Source organism: Porites lutea, chromosome 3 (genome assembly GCF_958299795.1).
Source record: "Porites lutea chromosome 3, jaPorLute2.1, whole genome shotgun sequence".
Taxonomy (NCBI): Eukaryota; Metazoa; Cnidaria; class Anthozoa; order Scleractinia; family Poritidae; genus Porites; species Porites lutea.
In genome coordinates, this window is record NC_133203.1 from 14,142,915 (window position 1) to 14,162,369 (window position 19,455).

The window sequence follows — 19,455 nt, forward strand, 5'->3', positions numbered from 1 at the left end:
GATTCATTTTATTGTTATAATACATGTTATAACATTTGAATGCTTTAAAATGCAGATGGTCATTAACTTGGCACCAGTATCGCTTAAAGTAATAAAAAAGTGAACTTCTACACTTGCCCAACATTGACTTTTCTGAAGAAAAATGCCAAGGAAAATGCTTACAAGAGCATTTCTGAGCCTCTAGATTTCAAAAATTCTAATTTCTACATATCGCCTGATACCAATTGTCTTCCGTGCTCGTTTAGGAAATCAGTCCTAGATCCACACCTGTATACTGTCACATAAATTTACAACTTTGGCGAGAAACTGGGAGTGAAGTGTACAGTGAGTGTATCTTTCAAGTTGTTAAAGAAAGGTTGTTAAAAAACGGTCACTCAACTAACACTTTTGAAAGAAAATTTTAATTACCACAATTTACTTGACTGTGATAAAAATTGCAAAACTACATGTAGATGCAGTTAAACAAGGGATCAAAAAGATAAACTATGATAAAGGAAAAAAATTACGCTAGTAATAGTGGAAGAAAAATGCTCAAATAACAAGGCCCTCTTTTTTGTGGGCGGGGGGGGGAGGGACCCTACTATGGGCCAATTCCTAGTATTTTTACCAATTATCCTTCAGTTTTCTGGCCATGGGGAGCTAGGGAAATTCAACTTTTAAGGTTCTTGTCAATATCAACCTGGCGAGACCACCTATAACAGAATTCGCTAAACTTTCGCGGTCATTTAAAGTGGAAATTTAGAAAACTACACCAACCTGATTTGATCTCGGTCGTTTAAATCACCTTTTCAGATGACTTCCACCATCAGTGGATTACTAACAAGCTTCTAGGTAAGGAGAAATAGCGATGATGGGAAAGGGCAGCAAAACTCTCCAGAACAATTTTTGTGGAATGATTTACGTTTTTCTCGAGAAAGGTGTGCATTGCGTGATGAATTACAACATTGCGTGACAACCGCGCATTCTTTTGGCATCCCAGGGGACTGGTGCGTATTTGACAGCGGTCTCCACACAACATCTCCACCGCGGTCAAACGTCTGAGCATGCGCGAGAAATTGCGCGGGGATCACTTCGTTCGATTCAAAAAACCTGCATGTGGCTGTGTCGACGGCAGCGTCTTCTTGTGAGTTAGAAGCGAAATTTTCTTTTTACTTCAATGAAGTTCATTGGTGATAAAAGGGACGAAGAAGAGGAACTTATAACATGAATTGTAAGTATGAGTAAATATGCATTTGTCTTAATATTCCTGGACTGTTGATTATGGGGCGCCGTATTGGACATTATTGCGATGTGTCAAATAAAATGCTAAACGTCAAAAGTACATGCCAAACTTTTTATTTCATATGCTAAACGTCAAAAATACATGCCAAACTTTTTATTTCATATGGTAAGTTTGTTGGAACCATAGCAAACTCCGAAAATTCATTCCGAACTCACAACTCCGTTACCTTTTTGCCACCAAGACATTCTAAACTGCATTCCGTGTGCTAAACTTTATTTCGCGTGCTAAACTTCATTTCGTATGGTATGATGCATCGCGCGCCTCGAGTTGGACACATCATGTCAATTACACGAGGCCTGAAGAATCTCACTCAGGCACTCGTGTTCAATATGGCGGGAGAGAGGACCAAAGCTCTAGAAGCTTTGGCCAATATCGCAAGGCAAGCAAACAGAATACTAAATCAATATGACAGCGGTACATCTAGCGAAGTTGAAAATCAGTTGACGACACCTTCACCTACAGCTCAAATGGCCTCGAGGTCAGCGAACACAAACTCGTCGGCCACCTTGCGTTCGTCAGGTTCATCGGAAAGTGTAACTCAGGCACTACTGCGATCATTTCCATCATTGGCGGCGCGAGGCTCAAGCAAACGACGAAGTTCATCAGCTTCTCGCTCAAAGTCTAAGAAGGGAAAGTCTTCAGTGAATATTGTGCATAAAGATATTGTCTTAATTCCTGCTCCTGATTGTAAAACTGTTCCCACTCATCGGACTCGTATAACCTTGGAGAACGACGGCTTCATAGTGCACCAGTTTCCTGTGGATAAAAGCTGGGATATCGGACAGCTAAGTTTTTACTTTGATGCTTTCCAGACAGTGCCCTGCTCCACCAGTGAAACAACATAAAAACACAACAAACCTGTTCACGGGCAGTACACCACTGTACAGAAAAGTCAACCTTTAAGTGAAAACAAATCAAACAACACATTTTGAACGAACTAAGAAATTGTTTGTTTTCATGAAAAATTCTATATTTGAATAAAAGGTTTGACAAAGTCACAAAATCTATTATTTCAACCTTTTTATAAAAAGAACTCAGAGCTCTAACTTACGAATGACAAAACATTAAAGGTTAACTCAAGGTTTCACGCCGTTATACATGTGCAGTCTGTCATCCGTTACAGTTACGCACGCCATACGGTGCCATGCTGTGCCAGTAAAAAATAATCTTGTCTACATTCTGTTCAGTACACAACTGCACAGTCAACGGAAGCCTTGCTTTAAATTGAAACGAAAATATACAACATAGTCCCTCGCCATTTTGAGGAACACTTTTACATCATAAACATTTTAACAAGATGTTTTTATACTTTACAAAAAAGCAAGGCAAGACTCCTATTTTTCAAATTTAAACCTTTATAAAAACACAACCTAGCTTTGAGAAAACACGGATCGAACCTACAGCAACCTGATTGGTTTTTTGCAAGGAACCAATCAAACCGCACCATTTTCGATCCTCCAAACAAACCAGGGTGGATATATAAACGCTTACTAAATCAAGCAATACGGAATGGTTCAGAGTTTACCTCAACCATCCCACCACATAGCAACTGATGAGAATCGTAAGATTCGAAACCGCCGGTCTTGCTTGTAAACTTACATTTAACTACACGCATTATGTAGTGGCACAAAGAAGCCAGTCAATTGATTGGTAAAAAAAAAACAAAAAAAAAAAAAAAAAACAACAACAACAACAACAACAACATGTTAATGGTATTGAAAAATATTGAAATTTAAAATATTTCCCCGACATTAAAACTACAAGTGACATTTACAAAGCGATTGAGTTTTAAGACGACATTCAAAGGACGCAGCATCATAATGTATTTAAATCATGCTTAGACGTGATAAATACCCAAAACCAGTGTCAGATCTGGATATATTTTTTTAAAAGACTACGTGCTGTGTACAGCTAAACATTGTTCTCTGAGATCGCGTAAACCTAAACTTTGCGGAGAAATTAAAAGCAGTTACTCTCACATAACAGCAGCTATGGAAAAATTATTATATTTTTGAGTAGACATATCTCATAAACGGACTACAAATTCAACAGGAATACGCGCGAACTGAATAAATTGTCTGTTGAATATTTAAAAGGTTCTGCTCCACTTACACAATTTTCCCTTGCTGAACATAAACTGTACCGAACCGTATCTTGGTCCACTACATAGAAGCGATATCATCGTTCAAATTTTGAACTGTAAGATCCCCTGAAAGAGGTCTCCTCAATGGAGCAATATGTAAAAGGTTTCAAAGGTTTCACGCCGGTGAAGATGTGCGGCCTGTCACCTCTTGCAAGTTTTTACTAGTTCTCTGGGATCGATAGACCAAATCATTCAGAGGCACAGCATTACTATTTAGTTCGTCGCCCCGATTTTCAAAGAACACTCTAAGTCTTGTCAAATTATTGGATAACTCCTCCATATCCCTGTGGAAGCGTTCCATTTGCAAATTATCAAAACCAACTTCGGCTGCCCTTTCCTTTAAAATGAACACTGTTTCTCCAGCCTGCGACAGCCTCTGGTGTAAACGTTCTACCCTTTCTCCATCTTCAGTCAGTGTAGACAAGCAGATCTCTGCTTCGGCAATCACCATTTTAGTGTTATCGAAGAAAGATTTAAGACTATTGTCAGAACCTCCGATGCTTGACAAACCCGCCATTTTGTTTAAGTCCGTGGCACAGAAGAGACTGGACACTAATTACTTGCATACGAGGCTCTAGGCGCGCGATGCATCATACCATACGAAATGAAGTTTAGCACGCGAAATAAAGTTTAGCACACGGAATGCAGTTCAGAATGTCTTGGTGGCAAAAAGGTAACGGAGTTGTGAGTTCGGAATGAATTTTCGGAGTTTGCTATGGTTCCAACAAACTTACCATATGAAATAAAAAGTTTGGCATGTATTTTTGACGTTTAGCATATGAAATAAAAAGTTTGGCATGTACTTTTGACGTTTAGCATTTTATTTGACACATCACAATAATGTCCAATACGGCGCCCCATAGTTGGTTGTATTAATTTTGTTGATCAATGATCATGACGCGGCGCGCAGTGGATGCAAATCGTGTTGGCTGAAAAATCTAACCTTAAGATTGTATTATATAATACTTTTATACTGACACATGCTTGAATGAACACTTGGTTATTTCACTGAATACTAACCATACACTTTAGGTTCTGGCTTGTTCTGCAAAATACAACATTGTTTGGTTGCTGTCGTTGATGAACTCGTACATTTCATGGTTCTCTTTCATGACAGATGAAAGCTTGTTCTAACTTTTTACATCAAATTAGCTCACATTTTCTCGCAAAGAGTTAAGGTCTGTAATAAGAACAAGCAAAATCTGACGATAATAGTTATTAATGTCATTTCTGATTTCATCAAATAAGCCTATGTTTTAAATCCCGGAAAACTTAAAACTTAAACTTACATGTAAGCTTATTGAAAATTAAGCAAACTTAACAAATGTTAAGGAGCACATGTTGTAGTTTGGGCTTATCATCGCTTTCACTGCCTTCAAGAAATTCTCAGTGTTTTCAACAGTTGTACTGGCAATAAGAGCTCCAAAATTACCATGCAAGTGGCTGTCGAACATCACAATATTTGCTCCATGTGCAACAAAACAAATTGTCATATCGGTGATAATAAGAATTGCAGAAAGATTAGCTTCTTGAGTTAAACGTTGGAGGTAAAATGCTGCTGATGACTGGGGTACATTTATATCTTCACTGGTTAATGTGATGTCAAACGAATCTTCCATTTGAATTTGTCCAAAGTTTTGTCTAAGATGTTGGACAGCATCATCAACAGCAAAATTAATTGCTCTTCCCCCAGTTAAAGTGTCATGTGTGGAATTTCCCTGAATGATGCAGGACATCACAACAGCAGCCCACACAGGTGAAATTTGTGTTGGGGGTGGTAGGTGTCCTATGTTGGCATGATAACTTTTTGCCAAGTACAATGCAATGAAAGTGCAAGCGTTTGACCCCCTCCTGCCATTCATAGTAGCCTGCGAAACAGACTGTGGAAAAAAAAGGAATTTGCTGCCTGCACTGTTCACTGATGTGATGTTGATGTTTTGATTTGCTTGTTGCGCTTGGTGATTGACTCCTTGGTCTTGGCAGTGTGGCTGCAGTGGATGTTGCTGTTGACATTCTTGTTGTTGTCCTTGTACTCTTAAACTTGGAGGTTGTGGGACAGTGACATTAGCTAAAGCATGATCTACAAACTGTTCCCATTCATCGGATTCATAGAAAATAGGTTGTCTTGAACTGTTAGGAGTTAATTCTGTGTCAGGCTCTTCAGAGGATAAGTTGGATGTTTCTGCATTGGTAGTTGATGACGACGATTTAGTAGGTGTTAGTAAACTGAGATTAAAAGTATCAGCCAGCATGGCTACTTTCTTTAACAGAGGCTTAGTACAGATTGGACAGTTAGAGTTATTTCGAAGGTAACATTCTTGGTGGAAAGTGTGGCAGCAAGCTAGTCTTACAAATTGGTCAGTGTCTTGAGTTACAGCACAGTTGCTGTAGCCGCATAAAATGGCTGGATTTGGATACTGTGGGTTGCTATCCAGATGTTTGTACGAAAGAGGAAGAGACTTTGTATCAACAATTTCATTGAATGTTTGAAGATGGAATTTTTGTCTTTCGTTTTGACTTTGACTGGAAGGGTTGTCTGTAACCTGTGTAACAAAAATAATGTTTCTGTCAAACACAGAAGATAGTTTTAAGAAATATTAAGAATAAGACAGTGATAGTCAAGCTTTAATGATTCCTCCATTAATCTTCATAGTAGAACAGTATTAATTTTATTTAACCTTATCACATTTTCATTAGGTTTGCCATGTTTTTTTTTAGCTGAAGGATAAAATATGAACTGTTAATAATAATTTTTTCACTTCTTATATTTTGTAATATTGAGAGTTAGCCTTGTTAGTTTGCTGCTTCTTTAAGCTGAGCTTTCATTATCCATTTTCTTCACCTGTGTGCTTGATAGTGTTGGCTTAGGTATTGATGAGGTGACATTTATGCGGCTTATCCGTTGAAATCTAAATAGCTTCGCTTTCATCTATTCAATTCAAACAAGAAGAAGATTTATGTGTAGAGTTACAAAATGATGCAGATACTTACCTTCTTAGACTTTCCAATATTTTGAGTAACATCCTGGAATAATTTCAAAAGCACCTCAGCAACTTTGCCTGTATAAGTTTTAGAAGTTCACATTAAGTGAGGCAAATCAAGACAATACATGTCTATGGCCATGCAAGTTTTTTTTCAGTATAAATTTGTGGCCATGGTCTAGAATGACAGCAACCTGTATCTTTGTGTTTTTGTTTTTGTGGGGTTTAAAAAAGAACTATGCAACTCATACACTGTAAAATATCTGCATGTTACCGTGTATCTACCAAAATCATTGGTCAAGAGTTTCTAGGAGAGAGTAAGACTATGGGAATTTTTAAATGAAGCTCCATTAATATCTGCAAAATTGGTTTTCAAGAGGCAACACTAGAATATACAAACAGCATTAAATATCTTAAATAATGTTACGGTAAAAACAATGAGGAAGCAGTTTTCATTGTCACTGCCTGCATTAAGATCTAAGACTTCCACTGTCAATGTCATTCTTAAGGTTAATGGGTGATTGGTTTTTCTTCAACTTAGTTTTAAACGATGTCTTTTCTAGAATAAATTGGAATTAAGACTAAAGAAAAAGTTGTAGTTGATTAAGTTTTTAAAAAATGTATCGCTTTTCTTTTGAAAAGGGAATAATAAAGCTAGATACAGTTGTCCCTTGCAGTTGTGAAACACATTACCTGCCACAAGTTTCATGTTTTTTTCCGATTGACCTCTGGTGTATGGCCTCACAAAGGAAGAATGAAATTTCCTAGCAGTGTCAGAAGCAGCCAGAGAAATTGCTGTGTCATGTATCTCATCACCACTGTAATGTGTTGAAATGTGATTTCATAACAATGAATGCCAGATTTCTACCTTCTTTTCTGTTATTATTGATAGCCATTGCTCTTTAAAGTTATAGTAGGCAGGAAAGTTGATCTTTTGGTGATACAAGTCACTTAACATGGATAGAGTAGATCTGTCATAATGATGTCGCTCCCAGATAATGAAAATATTGGCTAGACGAATCATGACATTTATGTACAGTTCCAGATTACCAGAGCAAAAAATGCTGTCATATTGAAAAAAGACCAGTGGCAAAATTTCTTCAAGTAAATTAACCAGGTACAGAAATTCAATATCTTTGCAGAACTTGAATTTGGCCAGGACTTTATGTCTGATTAACAACCATCCACACAAGGTTCCTGTAATAATGAGGCTTGTTCGAAAGGGTTTTGGTTTAAGTGGGAAGTCACTGCCAAAAACCTCCTTATAAAGTCTTGCAAAAACTATGTGGTGGCTTTTAATGACATCCTCATTTATATTTAAGCAGACATGAAAAGGTCCTTGTTCTGGAATAAGGGACAAATAAGGGTGTTCTTGGGAACTTGTTTCTGGTAGCGGAGCAATTATTTTTTTGGTGTAATACCAGGTTGGCCAATCTCCAGGCAGTGGAATAACAAATAATTTACAGAAACCATGAAGGGGAAGAGCAGAATGGAATGTATGGTTAAGTGCAGCCTTGTAATCCTCCATGCTTTTCAAGCCTGCCTCGAATTCGTCTATTAAAACGCAAGTGCTCAGGGTAAGAAGTTCATCTTGTGCCATGCCATTGTATACTCTAGAAATGAAAGTAAAAATATTGTTACTTGTGCACCATGATTGCAATTTAAGACTTTATATAATGCATACATAATGCAGGTCTATTGTAGAGAAAAATAAGTCATTACCTACTGGGTTTCTGGAACATACATAGTACAAGAGCACATGTACATGTAGTGTATTTCCAATTGGGTGTGTTAGTGTTTTTTTTTAATTGTTTTTTTGTACCAAACAATTCATGCAAACCAAATCAACTTGGCAAAAGAAGACATAATTTGTTTTCTTCATGGTTCAAATGCTATTACAGTTTATGCATTCACTACGATTTTACCCACCACAGCTATGAAACCCTGTTAAACTGGACAGTTGTGGGAAAAGAGAAAACGTGAAACTCTTAATAAACACCTGAACTGTTTGATCTGTTTTTGTATATCTTTAGCCTTCAGCTGCTGACATTGTTGGGGAAGAGAGGTTAGAAATGAGTGGTGGTGGCTTTTAAGACTTTCTGTGAACAGTTCTTGTATGTATCTTTTTACAATACCACCTCTGCAAACAGTCTCCTGCCCTCTGAAAGTAATTTTCAAAACACTGTGGACACACTGTGCATTGGGTTTTTTTACGGCTGGTATTTCCAGATGAATGTCCAGTAGAACAGAAGCCATGTGTGTTGCTTTAGACAATTTCAGGTTGTCTGGCATTCTGATTGTGTGAATATTATGAAAATCATCCAAGAGGAGAATCATAGAAGTACCTTCCTAATAAAATACAATCATGAATGAATAGTCGTAATAGTTAGGAGATATGTTTTGAACATAGTAATCAAGTTGTTATCATGTTACATTCTTATTAGTCTGTGAACAGGCTCTCTGTTTAGGGAAAGGGTGAAAAAATCTTGCCTTTCCCCAAACAAAGAGCCTGTTCACAGGCTACCTTCTTATATGTGATAGTCCAATTTCTTTAACCTCTTACTGAGTTGTCAATAGATAATCATACATTAAATGCCACTAAAGTGTTCAGGTTATCAAACAATATTAAATTTGTCATTCTAAAAATTGTTGTAGTATTTGTAAATTTTCTTTCATTTAATATGAATAATAAGGCACCCTGATTCCAGTGGTTTGGCTGTTTTTAAAACATTACTGTGTAGCCTACATTATTGTATGCTTTCAACTTATTTTATTTTAGAAATGGATTTGTACTTAATAAAAGTTATCAGGTATTTACATATTCAGTTGCACCTTAACTGACTGTTCTATTTTTTGCTTTAACAAGCTTGGATACTGCTGCCGTAAGTTTATGTTGTGCCTATCAATTGATCTTGGTGCTACTGAAAAGCCAAAGATAGGGCCATTGTTCAAGCCAGCTCTTGAAAGGCCATGTTGGTGCATGTACAGACCCAGGTCTTTTTGCAAGGGACATGACTTCTGGGATCTAGACAAGATGAACAACAAATAAGAATTTTTTTTTTACCCCGTGATCTCATTAGAGGTCAGCATTGTTTTCTATTTCATTCCTTGCCAGATACCTAAAATATGTCATAATATGGAGAAGAGCAACTGTTCTTTGCTCCTGCAATGTTTTCCTGTCTCCTGACAGCCTGGAGTCGTCTCGAAGAATTGAACTGAGGAGGACATCAAACAAGCCTGGCGCATAAATCTCGGAAAACTTCCTCATATCTTCTGCATTGTATAATGGTTGGCCACTATTTTCATAGTGGCTGCTGAGGGCCTTCTGAAATGTCTCCATCATTTTCTCAAACGAAGGCTCTAAAAAATATAAATTTCTTCAATGTTAATTTTATTAGCACTTGATTTAAATCATGTTATGTGTTGTTGGAAAATCTTTTGAGAGATAAAAACATTGGGCATTGGGCTTAATGAGTTGAAAGAGAGAGGGATGTAAATTTTCTGATTTTACTCAGGAAAGTTTCTTCTGTACTTAACCTTTTTGGGAACTTGACGTTTGCTGAATGTCCTTGTTTTTCTGTGGTGTTGGCTGGTTCATTACATTTTCCTTTAGAAAAATATTTTTGTTTATATTATTTGTCCATCTGGTTTAGAATAAATTGTTATTATTATTATTTTTAAAAGAAGACAGTGAATTAAAATTGATGAAATTATAATGTTATTTAGTGTGCTTTACCTTATTTTCTGATGTCACCTTTTTTTGCTTCCTCGGAGTGAACATGGGGTGGGACGCGAATTCTTTATCTGCGAGGACTCTGCATTTATTACACCAGTTTGACCCAGGTTTGTATTCGGTAACGCTGTTTCTGCCCACCTCGTCAAATACTCTATACAGCCTGTCAGGGATCGGATGTTTTGACAAGCTTTTACCGTGTCCCCACGAAGATGGGCAGGAGCAGCGTTTGTCCTCGGCAAGTATCAAATTTCTGTGGCTTAAACAAATCCACGATCCCTCCGGTATATCTCCAGCTCTCGATAACGCTTTATCCACTCTTCTGAGCTGCTGTTGACTACACTTTCTTCCTGTCCGTGTGTTCTCTCTTCCTTTACACATCTGCTTCCGGTGGTCACGCTCAGCATCAGCGACAGTAAACAAATCTCGGCGACGACAAGCTTTCGCATGTCGGCTCTTTTACCACGAAGAACTTTTTTAGTGAATGTCGAAAAAATTTAGTGAACTTGGTGAAGAAAGAAAAATTATCCAACTATCAACTGTAAAAACGAAAACCTTAACTTTTCAGTATTTCGCTTAACTTTAGCAAATTTCTCACCGTCGTTCAACTTTTTTTCGCGTGACGCCGGTTTCTGCAATGGTTTCAATTAAATTTTCGCGCGGGAAATTTTCGCGGCCGGCGACCGGGTACGAGTGCATTGCGCATGCTCGTGCGTTTGACCGCGGTTAACACAACATCACACTGCACTGGAGTCACCTTGGTCAACTTCTGAACATGTTCTGAAAGGTAATTCACATGTACGTCCCTCCCCAGAGGCCAGTGCTTCGGCGGGTCTAAAATACAGGTCACTTTTCCACAGGTCAGAGTACAGGTGACCATGATACAGCCCTAATCTCTTAACAAAATGCTCTGTTAGATCGGGGGGGAACGTGTGTGCTTTGGTACTTTATCAATGGAGCAGTGTAATCTTGCCCTGTGGAATGTGACCAGTATTTTAGAACCTGCCTTCACAATCCCATAACCAGGCATTTGTATGTTTGAAAAATGAGTGATTCCCAAAACACCGTGGCATTCAAATGCCCCTGAGTGGACCATTTTAGGTGATCAATATGCTTCAACTCAGGGGTAATTTAAATTTATGGACCAATATGTAGCTTTTTTGAATACTTATGAACTAATTAACAATTAATGAATGAGGCTGAGTATCTTATTAAGAATTATGGAGATCAAGGAGGGTGTTAGTGGGCGGATAACACCCTCCGAGATCTCCATAATTCTTCATAATTATTATGATACGAAAGCCAAATTCAATAATTGTTTTATTATTCATTCAAAATAATTTCTAGTTTAAAAACATGGCTAAAATATGTTTACCTCCATGGATCCGTCAATGTTAAGTTCATCTTCGATAGTGCACATTTAAGGTTGTTTAGCTCCGCAAATATTCTCCAAATAGCAGATGTCGCCCTTCGAGTTGTCTTCTTGCTGTTCTTGCCATGTTTTTAGCTATCATTTCGCCTAGTTCTTACTCTTGAAATGAGTGAATGTCCGCCATTTTGTTTTCACAATCAAAACAACTGAACCTCGTCCACAAGTCTTCTCGGTTAACGGTGCATTAACCTGCAAGAAGGCTACACTTTTGACGTAATCGGTTCATTAAAGTAAGATTCTTCCAAATTTGGTCATCACTGGCTGGTTATGGTAAATTGTGTGTGTGCTTTTAGCCAATCAGAATTGGGGAAATATTTTGAATGAATAATAATGCGTCTTAATTTATGAGTCTGCAAACACTAGAGTAAAACTTGTGTAAGCCTTTGCATTTTAGCTGTCCACCATCCTCTTTAAAACTAAATTATCGAAACTGGCCTTTTCAAACTCTGCAATATTGACTTGCCATGCCTAAAAATATGCAAACACCAAGACATATCACAAGAAATAGAGGCTAGGGCTCAAATTCTCCACTGCTTTTCTGCATTCCCTGATCCCCAAAAGACTATGATTATCAAATCATCCCCTCCTCCCTACCCTCTCTGGGAAGGCAAAGTTGCCAAATGCCTGTGTATACGCATGGAAATGTTGAACTAAGCTTTTGACTTGACTGATACATAAATTTCATACAAAAGTGATTTTAGCAGACCTGAGATGATAAAATGAAAAGGATATATGTTTTGTGGTCTTTTGGTGGTAAGAAGCAAGCAAAATCCAATGGTTACACTCAAGGTATGCCAAGTGTACCCCCCAAGATTCTTTTAATGAATTGATTACTTAAAAAATCAATCCATTTGTCGTAACCATAACTAGTGTCAAATTACATACATACATACAATGTACATACATACTTTATTGTTACCTCCCCAAAGGGGCTTTTCAGGAACAATGATTATATTACATTATTTATACTACTACATGAGAAATTTCTGCAATTTGATTGGCTTAGAGCAGTGGTATTTCAGCTTAATTTGAAATACCTACATGTGAAAATTACAAACCTTTTGCGGGTAGTAGTATAAACAATTAATAGCATGATTTGTACGAGATATTTGGCTAAATACCACTCGTGATATTTCAAAATTGTCTCAAATTTCACTCGCCTAACGGCTTGTGTAATTTCGTATAACAATTTCGAAATATCACTCGTTGTATTTATGCCAAATATCACTACAAATCATGCTATTACCTACACTTATAATAACTAACTACAACACTCAACTTAATACTAGTTACAATGCTAGCAAATTACTACAGTTGTAATTACAATGTTTTAAACTTAACTAAAAGGTATTTACAGAATTATCTAAAAGCTGGCTCCTTAAGGAATGTTTAACAAGTTTAACAGATGGGCTTAGTTTAAGAAAAGGTTCTAAATTGTTCCAATTAAGCCTACCAGTCTTGTAATACAAGGTTCTCTGTCCGGAGGCAGTTCTGAAAAGAGGGACGTTTAGCTTTTGGCTACTCCGAGTTGTTCATTCGCTAACTTGCTCACGGGGTAATAAATTGGGATGTAAGATATTCAGGGGCTTGACCAGTCATGCATTTGAAGGCCATAATAGCTTGGTGATAGTACAGTTGGTCCTTAACAGGCAACTGAGACAGGCTTTTTAAGAGGGGTGTTACATGATCATATTTGTTCGCACTGCTGATGATTCGCCAAGCATAGTTTTGAACGATATGCAATATTCTAACATTCTTATTTGTGATATTTGCCCAAACATTCGAACAATAGTACATTCTGCTGAAGACTAAGGCATGTATTAAGGTTAACAATGTGTTTTTGTCTAAGCAATGTTTGACCCGGTTAATTTGCGCTAGACGTGTGATACATAATTCCAACACTGTGGTTTTTTTATGGTTTTCAAATGTTAAGTTCGGGTCCAAAATTATGCCAAGATCTCTTGCTGATTGCACTGGAGAAAAATTTTAATGTCCTTTCCCAACAAAGACAAATGAAATCCATGGAGTTTAGAGGTCATCTGTTGGCTCCCGGAAACAATTAATTTTGTCTTACCTGGATTCAGTAGTAGCCGATTTCTGAAGCACCAGTTGCGCACTCGCAGGAGATCTTCATTCATTTCTTGGAAATTCAAATTGGCATTCCTGCATGCATAATGAGCAGTGAATATTTTAAGAGAACTTCTCTGTATTTGGTCAGATTGGAAATCTTTCAATGGATTAAATTTCTTAGAGGACATTTACATCAAATTCAGGGAAACTGAGATGGTAGAAATTTCTTAAGTGTCTTGCGTGTGAATTCACGACTCATTACGCACACAAGGATGAAATCTACAACTACAGCTGTACTCTCTGTCTACCAATGGATTCAACTCTCGAATAATAAATTCTTTTATGGAATCTTGGGGGGTACGCTTGACCTGGCTTGACTGTAACATTTTATTTTTATAAACATTATGTACATCATATTGACCGATTGACAGTAAAATTACAGCACTACTTCACACAGACCATTTTAACCTCTTTTATTTTTTTAGTCCTTTGGGATACTTAGTTTGGTTGAGAACATCACAATTGATATTATAATTATGCAGATGGCTCTTTAGCATTCTCTTGAGATCATCATTCTTCATTTTCATACAAAAGCCGAGGTCAATTATTATTGTGCATAATTTTAATTTTTTTGATATTAATTATTTCTTAGCATCTGGGAACTATTTACTCAAAATCTGTCTGTTGTTAGTTGCTCTGCTCGAGTTATAGGATCATTCTCATGAGTTCTTTTTCTTTTAGTGTGCATGTGCCCTGGGTGCTAGAGAGTGTGTGGTTTCCATTTTTGATCTAGTCTTTATTATATTAAGGGACCACCATAAATTGGTAACTAAAGGTTTTCTTCACTGCTTTGTTGCTGATCGTGGCTTCAGTCTTGGACTGAAGAAGATGGCCTTAGGCTTACGAACGATTACTCCATACATTGCACTTAACGTTACAAAGAGGATCAAAAGGGAACAAAAATCAAAACCCAAGAATTCCTTTGACAAAATTAATAAATTAAACCGAAAAAGTCTGAAGCCCAATTTCTGAGCCATAACAGTTTTCAATTAAATAATTGAAAAGTTAAAAACATAACACATACCTTCATCATACAAGTACATGTATCAATTAAAATTGAAGCAAAAACCCTTATTGGGTACACCCTGAGACACTTCGCAGACCATTGTATACCAGAATGAGCATCCACTAAACAAGGCCAGGTTAAGTGGCACAACACAAATCTCCTGCATATAATTGTTTAATTGAGTTTAATTCCCCCCCCCCCAAAAAAAATCCCCAAATTGAAATTTCGAATCCCCAAAATCCTTCAATCGTCCTTATTATTCTAAGGGCCTGTTTACATGGAGGTAGGAGACCCGAGGTAGGTGAGGTAAACTATGGCGGGTCACCCCACCTATGATGTAAACTTGATCAAATTAAAATGACAGATTGTATGGACAAACGGGTTACCCACCTAAGCGGGTTACCTCACCTACCTGGGGTCCCCCACCTCCATGTACACAGGCCCTAAATCTGGCGTGCCCCCCTCCCCTCCCCTCCCCTCCCCTCCCCTGTGGAGCCTAGGGCCATTCATCTATAAAATATCCCTGGAAGTGGATTGGGATGCAAGACCAAATCTTGTTGAGACCTAAAATGGCTGGCACACTATTGAAAAAAAAAAACCCTCTTGCGAACAAGACATCAAGTAGCAAGTCCAGGGTGAAGTGTTTCAGAATATACAGTAATGAACGTTTTTCATGTAGATTTCATTTTCTCTTACAAGCTTTTTTTGTGTTGTTGGTGTCATTTTTCTATTCAGTTATTCTATTTTTCTTTGTTTGACGAGCATTCGAAATGTTCTAGTCATTTTCTCAAGCTTTGCGCTGAGGATCCACAGCACAACTTCTTTTGCACGATGTATTTTTTGACTGATAATTTCTTATTATTGAAAAAATATCACAATCTTCCAAATGTGGTCAGCGTAAGCTGGTTATATTTATTTATGTTTTAAATGATTCTTTTCTTTCTCGTCAGATCAACGGCTGCGAAAGCATACCAAGATGGATACAGTGAATACTATGGCGATCGATTAAAGAACATTTCAAAAAGCACATCGGTGGAGGAGAGTAAACAATTGTATCGTGATTGGGCGAGCAGTTATTATATGACAAGCTACATGTAAGGTAAGAACAACTTTTAAATTAATTTAATTTGTCGTGTAAAACCGGCAGAGATAAAAGGTAGCTTAAGGAACGACGGCGGCAACGAAAACGGTAGAAACGCTATAGGTTTGATAAGCAAAATAACAGCTCTACACGCGTAGATGACATTTTTTCAAGTAATTTCTTTGCCGTCAGTAAGAATCAGTATGAAGGGCAAGTATTTGTTTACTTTGTAAAAGCAGCCTTTGGCTGTATTACTTTTCTCCTGCATTAGTTGAAAGTGTTGTGATTATTTTTATGAACTTGTCAATGTGAAGTTGTGGAGCACTTTTTCTTGGCTCTAGGCCGCCAAGGACAGGCAAAGGTCCTAACGTTACTAGTCTGTTCACAGACTCTCTATTTTCTCTTCAATGTCCGTCGAGCGCTATCCTTGGTGCCAGAGACTTTTCTAGCGCGGTTTCCGGTTTCTGTCAACACCAAAAATTCCCGTCGCACGCAAGAACCTCTTCGGACCTCTTTTAGCCGTTTTTTTACGGCGTTCAAGCAGTCTGAGGAGACATGCTTCAACAAACACGCGACTCCGAGTGTTTGAGTGTCATCTTTGTTTGATCCCTGTTTGGCAAAGGAAAGTCTTAGTATTGTCGAGAAAAAATTGTAGTGTTATTTGGTACGTGAAAAAGTTTATAAAAGGGAAACTCCGGACGCATACTACTACAGGTGCAAACATGTATGGCAGCTGCATAGGCATGTAATAACTTCAAAACAAAGTAAAGTCATGGATTCCTTTGGTTTAGTTAAATACAAATAAATAATAATAATAATAATAATAATAATAATAATAATAATAATAATAATAATAATAAGGTAGTTTTAGTCTGAGAAAATGATAAATGATGGTGAGGTTACTTTAGACAAATTGAAATTGTATAGGCCCTTTGCAGCTAGTCACTCAAGTGCTACAAAACCGCCCTGCTGGTGCAGGGTGGAAAACAAGCGGCGCACTTAGGCTAGAAATTTGTTTTGTTTGTTTTCTCCCACTACATCTCTTGCTTTCCAGCCTGGCGGTTTTGTACCACGTAAAAACTAGTTGCTAAGAGTCTGTTAGAGAGATTAAGTAAAACGGAAAACGGAAAAAACGGAAAATTGTAAAACGCAGGGATGACCACGTGCTCAATTTAATTTTTCGCGCCTTTGTTTTGTTCGTTTGCCGTCTTCAACGTGAAATACTTGGCAGGTTTTCACGGACGCATAAGGATCGTGTTCCTTAGTATTAATGCTGTTTTACTTTATGCTGCGGGTGAAAGAATTCAATTTTTTCAGTAAAAAAAAGTAATGAGAGGTAAGTTAAACGCAATTTCAGACGACGATAGTTAAAAGTAGTGTAAGCTGCCGAACTGTGTCCGAAAGCACTGTACAAATGAATGATCTAATGGCCATTTTCATGGGTTTATTTCATTTGCTGCAGTTTTAGAGGCTCATCTACGTTTTCAGAACTTGGTCATCCAATTCTTGGCAGACATTTTGATGAGTTAAAACTTTTTCCCTGAGAACACTTGATGTCAAGTTTAACCTGTGTCAGTTAACATCATTAGTCTGACGCAGTCATCTTAAACCCAAAATTCCTTTACTAGTAGAAGAGACACAATTAGAGACTACAGTCCGCTGCTGGAGGGCGTTTTAACTCTTTCACTGCTAAAGTTGACTTAAGTCTACTTAAGTTTATGTTTTTCGTTTCGTAAAATGTTGAAAAGTGCCATGTGAAAGTACTGCCAGAGAGGTTTTTAATTTGAATGGTCAAACCACAGGATTTTATCTGAAGAAGCTTGAAGACTCAAAAGTTAGAACCAAAACGTGACCCCTTAAGCCCTCTAATCTCTTTTGTATTTTACATTTTAGGAGGTCTTCTTTGCTTTGATATTAGAGAGCAGTGTATGAAGGAATGGGAAGATAAACTGAAGGAGTTGGAAATGGAACGAATTTGGGAAACTGTTACAAAAGAAAAATTGCCAGTGGTCGACGATGATAAGACAAACGCGTTTGTGTTTAAGCTCCTGTGAAAAATATTATGGGCAGTATTAAGCGTTATAAGGCAAGTAAACTTAACTGGTTGCAAGTGTAAGATTCACATTGTTATTCTCAACGGTGGTACGTGAGGTGGTATATGTATATGTTTACCTAATATTTACAAGTTATTTTTGTTTTATTTTCGTGGTTGAAAAAAGCCAATAGACTACACAGAATCTATTTAGTGGCATGTAAGCTATTTGTCATCATCTTCATTATCATCATCATCTGGGAGTTGAAGGTTTAACACGGCACTTGTTTTCCTTGTCACATTTTTGATATTTTTGATCAAGTGCCAAACTTTATTGAAAACCAGAAAAATTCCTATGAGTATTAATAAGTGGTTACCTGAACTTTCTGTAAAACAAAATGTTAGATCTTAAAAGTCGACTCGTCCTCGGAGACCCCGGGGGAGTCCGTTGGGTCGGGAGAAAAGGCGCGAACCAACTGACTGTCCCTGTGACTCCGCGTATGCAGTTGACCAGGCGTCTTAAATGCAAAATATTAATGGACAAAATTCCGAGATAATATACTCCTTAATAACACCTACCGGCCCCATAGGAAGCTTCCACAATTCAAACTTGATCAGTTCCTGTCAGTTACTATAAAGTTCTCAAAAGAGCTGTCTGTATTTTCCTGCGCGACGAAGCTTAGAAGTCGATCTTAGATGCACAGCAGTCTGTCCTGTCAATCCTGGGCTCTTTCTGCTGTCCATCTACTAGTATCCTGAGAAAGCTCCAAAACTGACTTTACTACGGGGATATAGCATTAAACTGATACTGAGCAGACGAATATTAAGATTCTTGAAGGTTGCATACCTATACTTTACCTAATTCCAACACTTCAAAATGCTGGGTTGACCGGGAAGGGGAAGGTAGGTATGTAGGTAGGTATGTAGGTTTCAAGAGTTATCTTTTGATCTATGATGATCAGACTTTGAGTTATCTTACCTTCCAAAGTGAACATGTCATACAAGTCATGTGAGAAGGATTCTTGCGTGTTTACTTTTTCAAACCCGGGGAACTTGTATAGTACCAGCAGTATAGCCTGCCTTGTAGCGGGTCCACTCATTATCTAAACCAGTCGTATAGTCCGTCTGCGAATTAGTGCACAGGAGCAAGAAAAACCTCTGTTGTTCAAGCTGACTCTAAGGTCACGTTCAACACTATCAAGAGCTCAATCTCTATTGCCGCGAGCTATTAGTCGTCTTTGGCCTGCCAACCCTTTATTCAAATCAGACTAATGAAAAAACTGCGTAAGAAACTAGCCAATCAAAGCGCCGACATATGTCCTTGCGACTCTGTAGCATTCGAACACGATATTGTGCACTAATTCGCAGACGGTCTATACAGAAGGTTTAGTGTGTGTGTGTACAAAATCTTTGCTGTAACGATTCTGAAATATTATTTATTAAAACGAAAGGACGTTTCAGTCAAGAATGTTGACATCTTTGAGAAAAAGCAGTTCAGTCTCCAGTTTTCTTTAGCCTGCTTCAGGTTTACACAGTGCACAAAGTTTCTGATATTTTCCGCCTAAATGCCTTTTTAGTGTCCGCTTGTACTAAAGGATTCGCTTATTTGCTTTGCTGACCGCGGGGGCTTGGGGA

General features: G+C 37.8%; 1 long non-coding RNA gene across 1 annotated transcript; it reads left to right on the plus strand.

Moving 5' to 3' along the window:
* The first annotated feature begins 10,868 nt into the window (after nt 1–10,868).
* LOC140929406 (uncharacterized) lies at nt 10,869–17,896 on the plus strand. The gene is made up of 3 exons (XR_012164722.1): nt 10,869–10,926; nt 15,658–15,806; nt 17,682–17,896. It is a non-coding gene; the product is annotated as an uncharacterized lncRNA (long non-coding RNA).
* Nucleotides 17,897–19,455: the final 1,559 nt, after the last annotated feature.